General features: G+C 27.4%; 2 protein-coding genes across 3 annotated transcripts in view; both read left to right on the top strand.

The window, feature by feature from the left end:
• The window catches only part of LOC107452601 (5-hydroxytryptamine receptor), a 134,500-nt gene that overhangs the window by 96,966 nt on the left and 22,900 nt on the right, over positions 1-14,634 (top strand). The window lies entirely within an intron of this gene.
• The window catches only part of LOC107452630 (uncharacterized), a 479,485-nt gene continuing 468,721 nt past the window's right edge, over positions 3,871-14,634 (top strand). The window contains exon 1 of the mRNA XM_071187891.1: positions 3,871-3,874. The gene's annotated coding sequence lies outside the window, so the exon portion shown is untranslated. The remainder of the gene's footprint in view (positions 3,875-14,634) is intronic.

The following is a 14,634-nucleotide window of genomic DNA, read 5'->3' as shown; positions in this document are numbered from 1 at the left end:
TTGCTTTTTTTTAGGCGGAAGGGAACTATACCCGACTACTATTATATTCTTCCCTTCCCTCCGAAAATACTATCCCCGAAAAAAGGTAGAAATAAAATATCGGTACTACTAGTTATTTTATCCGTATGAAATAGCAGCTTCTATTAAATTCTTCCCCTTTCTTTCAGAATTATTTTATCAATTAAATTTTCAAACTCTAAAAGCAAAATCATTGTAAAATTTCAAGCATTTTGCAATAAACCCAAAAGAGTGATTTATAAAATAAGATCTTTACAAATTTTGTATGAAAAAAATAAAAATTAATGAATTACAGGAAAATGGATAATCTCAGTTAATATAAGAAGAATATCATTCTTCTTTTTCTAATAATTAATTAATTATCAACCTTCTAAAATGAGCTTACTAAACTATAAAAATTGTCTCTCCTTATTTCATAAACACAACTTTAAGCTGAAAAAGAAAACATTTTTTACATTTTAATTACAAGACTTTTTACATCATTTTGAACAAGCCCAACACTTTCGTTCTGTAGAAACATTTAATTAATTTCTAACACGGATGTTATGCTAAAATATTTCCCAGAGTTACAAAAAAATTTACATTTTTTCCCCTCTTTACATTCAGAAAATGCAGCATATATTCTAAAAATAGACTTCTCTTCGAACGTGTAAAACATTTTAAATTACAAGACAATTATTTCTTCAAGTCTCTTAAATAAGTTTCCCATTAAATATAAGATACATGTTTTATTTTCATTAAACGAATAATTATTCTCAGCCATAACAAGTGAAACTCATTTACTGCAAGCCTTTATAAGAAGTAGAAAAACAAAAAAATTTTGTACTGTAGTGAGATATACTAATTTAAATTCATTCACTTGCTCACAAAATTAAATCATGACTCTATAGTACAGAGATTTGAATTTCTATTTTTGCATTAAATTGCCTGAAGATTTACAATAAATTACAAAGTTTAAAATTTACAGTAAATTAACTACTTGTATTAAAGCTTTTTAAAACCAATTAAAAATAGGCTGGGTATAAGAAAAAAATTAAACCATTTGATTGGAATCAAATACTTCAGACAATGTTGCTTCCATAGTACTGCATATACTGTATAGTATATATCTTATTTAATTGCATTGATTGCAGAGTTTTTACCTCAAGAGCAGGATAAAACCTATATTTCTTACTCTAAATATATATACTTACAAATAAATTTTTATTTGTAGTGGTAAACAAAATAAGCACTTAAATTAAATTTCTTTTCCCTAATTAACATATATATATTAATACACTGAATACCATAAATAACGCATTTTATAAACATTGCATTAATCATTCTATTCATATTAATTATATTATTGTTTGCTTCAAGTTTTGTATTTTTGGCCATGTAACTGCTACGAAATGCTTGAATTTAAAAAAAAATTTATATTTTAAAATTGATTACTAATGAAATAGCAAAACTTTTAGCATTATACATATTTTTTTCGAGAAATAGTCTCGATTGACAAAAATATCAAAGCATTGACCTAATTCTCTAGGAATTAAGTCTTTGGCACTTTTCCAACTGAGCTATCAAGTCACTGACAGTTGCAATCTGTCAATGATGCCTCCTTCTTTTTTTATTTTGTAGCCCTAGCTAACAATAATAAGATATCATTTAATGTAAAATTTAAATGCTCAAAGTCTTTATTAAAATGGTATAGAGATAATAAATCCAAATAATGATATAGATTTTTGATGATTAATCCAAATTTACAATCAAAGTTTGCAATACCTTAAACTTTTTCTTATTTATTCTAAAAGAAAGCAAATGTCAACGACTTTAAACAAAATTTATAACAATCGTTAGTAAGCTAGTACTAGTTAGTAGTTGTAATCGTTAGTAGTTAGTACTGACAATATTTTTTTAAAAAAATTTTAATATTTATTTTTGTGAATCATACGTGCATTAAAATTTCCTATTTTCATGTTAAAAAGAAAAAAATTCGTTACATACAAATCGTATTTACTCTTTTCCTCTTTTTAAAGTACAACTTTTTTAGACAATAATCACAGAAACTGTTTAATGCTTCAATAATATTTGCAAAATTTTTTTGAATATGCAGTTGAAAAACTAGTGCGTTTTTGAAAACTGGTAAATACTAAAAACAATTTGACTTTTTTATGGAAGGAAAAAATTATGTAAATTGTGAGCTTTATAGCCATATTTTCGGTATAGCGCCTAAAATAAGGTTAAGACTTAGATAAAAAATTCGAATTTTTGAAAGAAAAAACACATTTAGACATGAAAGTTAAAGAGTAATATCTTGAAACTACAAAACATTTTTAACAGTTTACACAATTTAATCTACTATAAACATATACATATCTAGTATCGTTTTGAAAAAATTGCTACAATTTATAGAAGGTATTTTTAGGTGTAAGTTCAAAGATTAAAAAAAATAGATTTTCCAAATGTTCCCTCCACCCCTAAGTTAAGTGTTCCATTTGTAAAGAATGAAACATATTTTGGTCTATTGCAACCAATTCTAAATTCACAGACAATGCAACTTTGATTTTACAAATTGGAGATAATCTCAACTATAACATTTTATTTTATCAACTATAACATTCTTCAGAAACATTAGTTATCGTGTATCAATTTAGCATTTAAATCATAACAGAATCCTTTTTATTAACCAAGAAGTAGGTGCAGTATTAAACCATAATGATTCTTTTTCTAAAAATATTAAAAATTAAAAATTTTCATAAATTTTAACACATTTAGACGTTCTTACAAGGGTGCTTCTTGCATGCTGACATGCTTCTTACACCTGGACGTGGTCAGCAACCTGACCTAGATAGAAACATATGAATACATTTCGATTATTTAACCAGATTGTAGTTATTGACTAAAAATACATATCTTTTTCCTATACCAAGCTCCTAAACTACAGTGTACTTAAAAATTATTGACTTAAGAGCCAAAAAAGGCTATACCGGGCAGAACACTTAGTAAAAACTGTGGTGAAATAGCTCTCTGAATTTAGTATTCAACAACCTAAAAAATTACTTGAAGGAGGACTTGATTTCAAGTTAACATTAAAGCGAGGGCCAAAATACACTTTAAAGGATGTAGTTAAATCTGAACACTTATAATTGCTCAGCCCAAACTTACGCGCAATCACACCACTTGTGAATTAATTTTGAAACACCAATGATGGGATATTTTGGATATCTTCAGTAGGATGCTTTAAATCGAGTGCGACATGGCGTGAGTTTTTAAAAGTTTTCGCCGTTACAAAATTTTTGTTTTTTAGTGGCGGAATGAGGATAATTAAATTTTAAATACCTGCCAATTTTCTTAAATAATCTTATACTATTTAATTTTAATCCACTTTTTTTCTGTTCTGTCTAATATGAGTTCGTCTTAGTATTTTTATTGTGCTACGCGTATGTTTGTATAGAAGATTTGTATCATTATTTTGAGATTTAGTGTATGTATGCATCATAAATTATCGATTCTTAATTTATATTGTATCGTAAAAATAACTTTATTGACTCTTATGCGCGTCATATTTTAATGTTATTATTAATGTTAGTCTTACTGAATGCTAAAAATGATGGCCCAATTATACATCGAGTACTGTATAAGAACATACTTGGGGTTTCTCTACACCAGGAACTATCCTTGGTTCTTAGTGTTGTGAAACACCAAGAACTAATGTGTGGTGTTACACTGTACAATGCGACAAAAACACGGGACACAATGAATAACTTTTGATCTAATGATTGGATCTTTACGCTCTAGAACTCAATCTAAATGGTTCGAGGGGGTTAAATTCAAAATGCTAATTAATAGGTGCAGACGATATTTTAAATAACGAAATAAGACACAAAAACGTACTTTCTCTGAATAAACATGCCTTTTTTTCAATGTATTTGGTCCCCATAGTTCGAACAGGAAAGCGGCTCAAAGTTTTGGCCCCTTAATGTTAATTTTACTTTTTGCGTATTTCGCCATATCTCTAGAACTTTTTAATCGATTTGAAAGATTTTTGCACACAGTTATAAAATTCGTCTATCCAAAGATAATTCCGTGCCAAAAATAGATTTCTTATTATTTTATTAAATAAAAGTCGAAAGAACTTTGAATTGTAAGGTATACATATTTTTACATCGTTTTAAAGTAAGTAATTTTTCATGGCAAAGTACAAAATTTGAGCGAAATTGGTTGAATAGTTCCTGAGAAATCGAATTTTAAATATCTGACTTTTTTTTTAAAATTAATTTTCTTAAGAACAGTTCAACTGATTTAGCTCAAATTTATATTTTACCATGCATAATTACATTCTTTAAAATAATATAAAAATTTGTATACTTTACAATTTAAAATTGTTTCGATTATTCTTAAATTAAATAATTAAAAAAATATTTATTAAAAGTAATTTTTTGCTTGGAATCATCTTTGGACAAATGAATTTTAAAATTTTGTGCAAAAATTTTTCAATTCTTTTAAGAAGTTCTCGTGATATAGTGAAGTAAGCAAAAAGTAAAATTAACATTAAGGGGTCGAAACTTTGGAACGCTCTCCTGGCCAAACTATTGGGACCATATTTCCCTGATTGCGGAAACCCCCTATATTTTGGGGGTTAGAAATCCGAATCAGTCGAAAAAAATGTATGTTTATTCAGAGAAAGTGCATTTTTGAGTCAGATTTCGTAACTTAAAAGTATCTTCTGCACTTTTGCACTTGGGATAATTAAAGTCACCCCTTCGAGCAATCAAGATTGAGTCCTAGAACATGAAGATCTGATCATTAGAACAGAAGTTATTTAGGGTGGTCCATTTTTTGTGCACTGCACAACTTTGGAGTAAAGTAGTTGACAAAATGTTTAGTTTCAAGATACATTATAAGTTTTCACTATGTAGTTTAAAGTAAAACTGCAAAGACAAAAAATTTTTACAAAAAAAAAAATCATATTAACTTTAACATTATGACAAAAATCTTCACTTTTTTTCTTTTATCGCTACTATTCCTACTTAAAACAAAAAGAAAAATAAATGTCCACATAATATTAAATAAAAAAAAATTCTTTGGGGATTTTCAAAAGGTCAAAAGGTAATCTTTCAAAAGCATCCAGGGATCAGCATCGTAAAGTGGATTTTCATGTCTCTTCCAGAATCTCAGCAATAAGATATCGTATTATTTAAATACAAGACTATCTGATTTATTTGAAGAACTCAAGATATGATCCTCTTTCATATCATCTTTCTATTTAATGAAATTTATGAGTATTCAGCAATTTTCTATTGTTTCTCACTAGAACAGTTAAAATTATTATCTGTTCTTCTCACTTCGATTCGGATAGTAAATAGATAAATAATACTAATCTTGAATAGTAAAAATGACGAAAAGAATTTTTTTGTTAAAAATTTTTAAAAAGAACTAAGACTCAGCTGTGCATTAAATCGATGGAAAGTTGTATCGTATTATTTAAAAAACAGATTAGCTTGTTTACTTGATCCTGTTACTTGATCCTTGATATGATCCTGTTTCATAGTGTCTTTCTATTTAATAAAATTTATGAGTATTCAGCAATTGAATTTTGTATCTCACTAGAACAGTTAAAATTATTATCTGTTCTAATTTCGATTTGGAAATTAAGTAGATAAATAATACTAATCTTGAATAATAAAAATGTATAAAAGAGTTTTTTGTTAAAAAATTAAAATAAAACTAAGATTGAGCTGCGTATTAATCGATGGAAATTTAATAGCAATGGCAATATTTGAATGCTTTTTTCTTTACTTAGGCACCATGATTTTCTCTTAAATAATTGGATTAACTTTTAGTTACTTTCTTTACATAACAATAAATAAGAAGCTAAAACACAAATGTAAGCATTGAAGTATTTACAGTTAGTTTTTTTTTTACACATATTTAGTTTTTTTTTTTTTTAATTTTTACATGTAATTTTTTTTAATGTAATGTTATAACTTGAAGATTTAGTGTGTTTGATAACGATGCATCAAAAACTTATAGAAATAGTCTTAATTTTTATAGTTATTTTTTAAACAATCCGTTGGATGATGTGGCAAATCTTTGTGGGGTACGGTGAAATGATTGGGGATACAATGGCTTAATACTGCCTTGCAATTGAAAGATAAACGCAAATGACAAAAATTCAAAATTGAGATTTTTATATAGTTGGCATCTTTTTATAAGCTTCATATTGCAAATAACATTTTTGAAAGTACAGCACGAAGCAATATGGTTGAACTGGCTAAGGTAAATGCATCATCTTATGTTAGACAAAGTGTAACTCAGATATCATGAACTTTTTTATTCCGTTGAATCATTAAACCAAACCAAATAAAAGAAATTATGCGAAAATTATGTGAAATTATGTGGATTAAAACCAAATAAGAGAAATTATATGGAAATAGAACTTAATTTCTGAGAGGCATGCTTTCCTAGAAACAGCTTTTAGATATTTAATTTTCAAATGGTTCTAAAAACCTACTTTTTTAATTCTGTAAATGTTTTTAACAAATTTTACACTTTTAAATAAATCTTTTAACTTTACATTTCACGCACAAGTTAAAAAAAATATTTTACTGTAAAAAAACACCCGGCAAAAATAGTATTGCGGAGATGCTTTATTTAAAAGTAAACATTTGTGCATCAATCGGATCTGTCTAATGCGTCGATCTGTCAACCAGTCAGTGGTGTAGATGGTTTAATATCTGGTTTAATGTCGTGAAACTTGTCATGTTTAAGGATGGGCTGGTTGTTCAGAATTTATTATCACAAGAGCCAAAAATGGCTATACTTTGCAAGCCACTAGGTTGATAAGTAACACTTATATTTTAAGAAAAAATCATGAATATATTCTTTATTGTTTCGATAAAATTAGAAAGATTTTGATGCATAGGATCACCGAGCAAGGATTTAAGATCAGAAAAAAAGGCTTCAAAGAGTTTGTTTCTCAAATATTTGTATAGTCTACAGTTGATGAAAATATGCTTAATAGTAATGAAGATCGTGACATTGAGAACAACTAGGTGTAGAAAATGTTCTCAGTAAATGTTTATAGGTATAACGGAAAGAACAAATGAATAGCATATTAAGTAGAACTTGGTTTTTGATTTCAATGTATACTAATTAATGGTATTTTAAGGAAGGGAAAATTCCATGCAATTTATAATCTCTTTTTGCATTCTAATGTTTTTTTCCACGCCTGCTGTATTGAAAATTTCAAACTCGTTTTAAATCTAGAGGTATGAGGAGATTATGGCTTGCATGACGTTTATGGGAATTGAATGTGGACTTTCATAAAGTATGATCCAAATAAAGACTTACTTCGTCATTCAAAATGGTTTTAAAGAGATCAAAAATCTCATGTTTAAAAAAATTAACAAAAAAAATATTAAAACATGCATGTTTTTGCTTTTTTGTGATAATTCATTTTGAATTTAAAAAATTACAAAAATTGTAAAAAGGGAAAAAAAATGATATACGTTTACATGCTTTACTTTCCAACCCAAGGATAACTGAATAATATTAGAGTGTAAAATGAAAAGAAAAACATGAATGCATGAAAAGAAAAGCAATTATTATTACCTTACTAAATTTAAGTCATATTTCTGTTGTAAAAGGGCAGTAGATTGTGAAAATAAAATTCGAATGAATCCATTACATTTGTATTAAGTATGCAAAAACTATTTAATACTAAGATAAAGAAATAATTTGTCTGACAAAATGACACACAGCATAATATTTAAAACTTTATGCTTCTATTATAATATTTTTACTCAACCAATAGGTAGAGAAATGATGTAACTCAAATTTTTATTTCATATATTACATATATAGAAAATTTTCAGACACTCTCAAATTTCATTTCCTCCCATAAAATATGTCATAAAATGGTATGGAATGGAACTAATGCTCATCAAAGTCTGTGAAGTTTTCCAACAGTCAAACTAAGAACCTATCTCACCGAATTTATTTCAAAATATTTTAAAAATATATTTGAACTCCGGCAAGAATAATGTTCTAAAAAATAAGCTACATTTTTGAATCTTAAAATAACGCTATAACTTTCATAAAAAGAGAAATGCTTTACTATTCTCGCTGGTATGCTATATTTTTTGGTATCAATCAATCGAGTCCAGAAAATTGATTAATGTAAATTTTTTGACGCAAGAGTCATTGGTTATACAGCATCTAAAATCAATGCAACTAGATTAAAATTTATGCAATAACTAGGTTAAAACTGAAATAACTGGTTTAAAAACAGAACAGCAATGTTAAAAATGGAACTAAATTGAATCTTAACATCTAAGGCATTCAAAATAGAGCAATAAGTTTGAATAACATTGGAGGAACCTACTCTTTTATTTTAATGAAAAGAACTACTGAATCAGACAGCAAGTGAAATAAAAATCACAAACGTAGTTATAAACTAAATCTGCCGAAAAAATAGAAATTGATTCTAGAAAAGAACCGAAAACTGCCTGGATCTGATGAAAAAATCGTATTCACCAATTTACCTTTTTGAAACACCAGAAAAAATGTTTCTGTGAACTAACTTTAAAAAATACTGCATCATATGAAACATATTTGAAGTGTTTATTTTCCTAGTATATAAATGAAGAAAGTAATAATTGTAATGTAGTTAAACGTGCTACCGTAAACCGGGGCGAGTCTACCCATCCAGGGGCGAGTCTACCCATTTTAGTTTTATTTAATTTTCACTATTTTAAATTGCAAATAAAAAAAATTTTACCGACGGAGGACTTAGTTCAGACTCTAAGGAAGATGGCGCTGTAGTAGTTTGATCCGTTTTTATTTATTTGGTGTCTTTTTAACCGACCTGTTCAAACGTCTTTTGAGAGATTTGTATTGAAAATCAGCAAACTTTTAGTTGGTGCTCCGTAAGTATATTATTATTATTACTATTTTNGAATGTGGACCTTCATAAAGTATGGTCCAAATAAAGACTTACTTCGTCATTCAAAATGGTTTTAAAGAGATAAAAAATCTCATGTTTAAAAAAATTAACAAAAAATATTAAAACATGCATGTTTTCGCTATATTGTGATAATTCATTTTGAATTTGAAAAATTACAAAAATTGTAAAAAGAGAAAAAAAAAAGATATACGTTTGCATGCTTTACTTTCCAACCCAAGGATAACTGAATAATATTAGGGTGTAAATTGAAAAGAAAAGCATGAATGTATGAAAAGAAAATCAATTATTATTACCTTACTAAATTTAAGTCCTATTTCTGTTTTAAAAGGGCAATAGATTGTGAAAATAAAATTCGAATGAATCCATTACATTTGCATTAAGTATGCAAAAACTATTTAACACTAAGACTTTAATTTGTCAGACAAAATGACACACAGCATAATATTTAAAACTTTATGCTTCCATTATAATATTTTTACTCAACCAATAGGTAGAGTAATGATGTAACTCAATTTTTTATTTCTTATATTACATATATAGAAAATTTTCAGACACTCTCAAATTTCATTTCCTCCCATAAAATATGCCATAAAATGGTATGGAATGGAGCTAATGCTCATCAAAGTCTGTGAAGTTTTCCAACAGTCAAACTAAAAACCTATCGCACCGAATTTATTTCAAAATATTTTAAAAATATATTTGAACTCCGACAAGAATAATGTTCCAAAAAATAAACTACACTTTTGAATCTTAAAATAACGCTATAACTTTCATAAAGAGAGAAATGCTTTACTATTCTCGCTGGTGCGCTATATTTTTTGGTATCAATCAATGGTGTCCAGAAAATTGATTAATGTAAATTTTTTTGACGCAAGAGTTATTGGTTATACAGCATCTAAAATCAATGTAACTAGATTAAAATTTATGCATTAACTAGGTAAAAACTAAAATAACTGGTTTAAAAACAGAAGAGCAATGTTAAAAATAGAACTAAATTGAATCTTAAAATTTAAGGCATTCAAAATAGAGTATTAAGTTTGCATAACATTGGAGGAACCTACTCTTTTATTTTAATGAAAAGAGCTACTGAGTCAGACAGCAAATGAAATAAAAATCACAAACGTAGTTGTAAATTAAATCTGCCGAAAAAATAGAAATCGATTCTAGAAAAGAACAGAAGAATGCATGGATCTGTTGATAAAAGCGTATTCACCAATTAAACTTTTTGAAACACCAGAAAAAATGTTTCTGTAGACTAACTTTAAAAAACAATGCATCATATCAAAAATTTTTGAAGTGTTAATTTTAGTTTATTTTCATAGTATATAAATGAAGAAGGTAATAATTGTGATGTAGTTAAATGTGCTAAAAGTTCGTGCAAAAATAATTGTAAAAACTATTTTAACTAACTATAAATTATATAAACTACACTATAAACTAACTGTTACTAACTATATTAAAAACTATAAAACTATTTCTATATTCACTTTGTTACTATATCTCAAATGATGCGCTCACACAGAGCATCTACCAGTAAGCGCTCTCAAGCATCTAAGAGTTTGATTTNTGACAAACTGAAAAAATGGGTAGACTCGCCCCGGTTTACGGTAATAGTTTGTGCAAAAATAATTGTAAAAACTATTTTAAACAAATACTAACACTTCATTACTATATCTCAAATGATGCGCTCACACAGAGCATCTACCATTAAGCGCTTTCAAACATCTGAGAGTCTGATTTTGATGCAGCTTCTTTACTTCTTTAGTGGAATAAGATTAAATAATGATTTATTCATATAATTTTGTTGAAACTCTCGCTCGCTAGTAGTTGCTCTTTTCTAATAGTTATGCATTAGTTTGATTTTTTAATAAAACTTTTAATTACTTTTCTATACATTATAACTTTGGCAAATATCTGAAGCGTAAATAAAATATTGTACAAAGCACGGGGGTTCGTTTGGGTTGGAGATTACTATAACAGTCCTTATGATTTACAAATTTTATTATCAAAAACTTCCAGATAATAGAACTATTAATAGTATCCAGATTTGATAATTGCAGCTCAAATAACGGCGTATTATAGCAGAACGAATCACATGATCTACCTACAAAACATAGGATTCGAAACTTCAATGAACTATCAGTGAATGTATCAGTGAACTAATTCACTCGAGGCTCGCGGATCAAAACACTGCTGAAGTTACAAGCAGAGTACTCTTTTTAACTGCGAGATGCACACTTATTTATATAGGCTCGGTGACAAAATCTCAGAATTTTCGACACGATTCTAGTTGACTCTCGCATAACTTTGCAAATATTGGTCCGATCTCTTTGAAATCCAAAGTTTCCAGTTTGTCATTTTATTGCCAAAATGGTTGCCAAGTCAGCAAAAATATCGCTAAGCCGAGTCATTCATAAGAAATACTTTAGGCGTAATTTTCTCTCTGAATTTCATTAGAATTACGCAGTTTTTTCTGAAACTTTTCACATTAAACTGATTATTTAAGGTCCATTTGAGACATTTAGCCACATAAACAAAGAATATTCACAGAATTACACATATATTTACATTTATTTTAATAAGGTGACCAGGTGAAGATGACTAAAAAAACTGGTAGCAAAGTTTCAAAACGAACATTTGAAAACTCACCTCTTTTCCTTACTAATTATTTAAAAAAAATTTTCTGTTAGAATCCCGGGAAAGAATTTCTATTCTCAAAATCTTAAATTGAAAAGGTAAAACAGGGAACTTTACAAGATCTGTATAGAAATTTTACTACCAGTTTAATTTAAGGAGGACGCTGGTCTGTTTATTATAAATTATCATAACATTGTCACAATCGGACATTTCTACGCTAAATAAAATGTTTAATGGTTTTTTTAGAACGTTTCTGTACATTTAAAATTATATATATGATTTGACCGTTTCTGGGAATTGTTTGTGTTGTACAAGCATCAGTTTTATGTTTCGCAGTTATGGCTTAATCTCCGCAACTAGCATTTCGATCAAACATTTTTCTTTTTACTTAAATAAATAAAATCGATTAAATTTGCAAACGAAAAATACAATGTATTAGGTAAAAAACATTGTAAAATCTTTGTTTTAAGAATTAAATAACTATTTTCCCTTAATTTTTTACTCACTTTTAAGAAGAAAAATGAAACATTTTACGCGAATCAATTTTAAATGTTAAACAGTTTAATTCAGTTTCAAAATCGATTCAAATTTAGCAAAGAAACCTCTGAAGTAAAAAGCTTGCCTTATTTATTTTTAAATCAATATAAGTTAAAATATTCTTGACAGTAAATATTTAGTTACACTGGGGAATACTTTTCTTCTCTGTTGTGTGAGATATTTTAACTGATATTGGATATTTTCAGGTCGATGATTTTAAATCTGCAATCGGTTTCTTTTTCCAAGCTACAGTTTCTTTTTAAATGACATATTTAATTGAAATGCTTGTCGAAATGTATAAGTTTAAAAACGTTTCATATAACAGGGAGTCGCATAAATATTGCGTACAATAGTGTGAGGAGCACTCAAAAAAATTACAACAAATAAAGTAGAACACAATAAGTTAAAATATCACGTAAAAACAGGAGATAAAATATAAACAAAAAAACAGAATATAACATGAAATGAAATCTATAAAGTGAGTAGCGAATTCAAATGAACTTACATGAATGGGAGATTTTTCAAGAATGATTTAAAATATTTTCGTAACAAGATTGCCAGATTGCAAAATATGAAAACAAAAACGCAAATTGAGCGAAAAGCGCAAATAGAGGAGTTTTGTATTAAAGTGCGTTCTTACTGCAATACTGAAGTGCGTTTGTTTTGTTAGTTTCCGAGGATGGGTCCGACAATGGATATGTGTATATTATACTGGATAATTTAAGGAAGTTGACAATTAATAATTTTAGAAAATTAACAATTATTTTTTAAAAAAATTGAAAAGAGAAAGAAACATGAATTGCCTGAATTTTTTTTGTATTTATTTGTTATGCTATATATATATATAAGACAAAAAGGATAAAAAGAAAAAAGAGAAAAATGAAGAAAATTAAAAAAATTAATTAAGTTTTATTTACTGCGCATAAGCTGCAAGCATATAGAACTCATAAAATAAGTTAAAAATATGAAGAAAACATGGAAAATAACAACGATTAATGAGAAGAGAAAAATAAAAATAAAATATTTTAAAAAATATCGTGTAAAAATTATTTAAGAAAACAATATTAAAAAGTTATTATTTGCTGATATAATCGTGTGCGCTGATGAAGAGATTATATCTTTTCATTATTTTCTTTTCCGGCTTTTTGATATTTTTTTAAATATTTTATTTTTCTTATTCTCTTTTCATTAATCTTTATTATTTTCCATGGTTCCTCTACATTTTTAGCACCTATATATATATATATATATAAATCTTATATCAAAACAGAAAAGACAGAAAGTAAGCAAATACAGATGTAGTATTAATCCGATTTTAAAGGACACATGAGAATTTTCTTTTATATTAAAACTAATTTTGAAAAAATAAGTCATTATTTGAACGAGTATTAATTCATTCATTAAACCAAAACTGACAAAATTTTCTTACAGAATAAATAATTAATTAATGCTTAATGATATTTAAATATTCATAACTTATCAACTATGAATTTACTTTGGGAATTATAACAAAGCTTGAATAAACATGTTCTTGTTTGACGTATACTAATAGAAAATTTACATAATAGCAAACTTGCATTTGCGCTAGGAGTTTAAAACTGTTCAAAAAAGACGTTTGTTCTTTAGTTTCTAAAAAACTCATCCAAAAAATTTTTCAATGAATACCTGCAAACCAAATGAGATACATTTTACTAAATGAAAACATAAAACTATTCTCATAAGAGAATTCTTGTCACAAACGCCAACAAATTTCATTATTTTATGACTGTCACAAATAAAAAGAAAAAATCCTTTTGCTGCATTTACTTAACAAGCAATGTGCCAAATAAAAGCTCCCGAGACAATACGAACTAGAGTTTCATAATCTTATTTTGAGTTCTTTAAAATAATTTCTCATACCTTTAAGCGAGTAATATTTTCTTGCTCATGCGAATAAATTACGATATTTGTCATATTTTTCGTTCATTTTGACTCGTATTACTATCTAGTAGGATTTATCTGCAGTGAATATCTAGCCATAAAGTGGTATTGGGTGAGTTGAAGCAATTTTTTTTTAAATCAAAAATGATCAATAATGTTGGTATATTTAATAAGTATGCAGAAGTTGAAGTGAACTGATGGCGCAAAAGGTGAGACCGGTTATGAAATTCTGTACTAAGTGGCATTAAATTTTTTTAAGTAAGCTTTACAAACTGTGTTGTATATTAATCTGTCATCAGAAAACGAATTAAAAAAAGTAAAAAGAAATATCACTGAGGTAGCATAGGTTCATTGGAACCTTGTGTAACTTAAGACCATTAAAAAAATGCACCCCAATCATTAATCAACTTACATGTTCTATGGAACTTTTTTCGATTTGAATTGAATTAAGAAAATATTATCGGAGGAGTCTGGTTGGACTGTACTGCTCTAAGTGTAAGCAAAATTACGCACCCTGGATAAGTTGATTAAACTACGTAGTTATATATATATATATATATAGAACACAATAA

The sequence above is a fragment of the Parasteatoda tepidariorum genome, chromosome X1, assembly GCF_043381705.1.
Source record: "Parasteatoda tepidariorum isolate YZ-2023 chromosome X1, CAS_Ptep_4.0, whole genome shotgun sequence".
NCBI classification, from domain to species: domain Eukaryota; kingdom Metazoa; phylum Arthropoda; class Arachnida; order Araneae; family Theridiidae; genus Parasteatoda; species Parasteatoda tepidariorum.
This window is presented reverse-complemented; position numbering and strand designations above follow the sequence as displayed.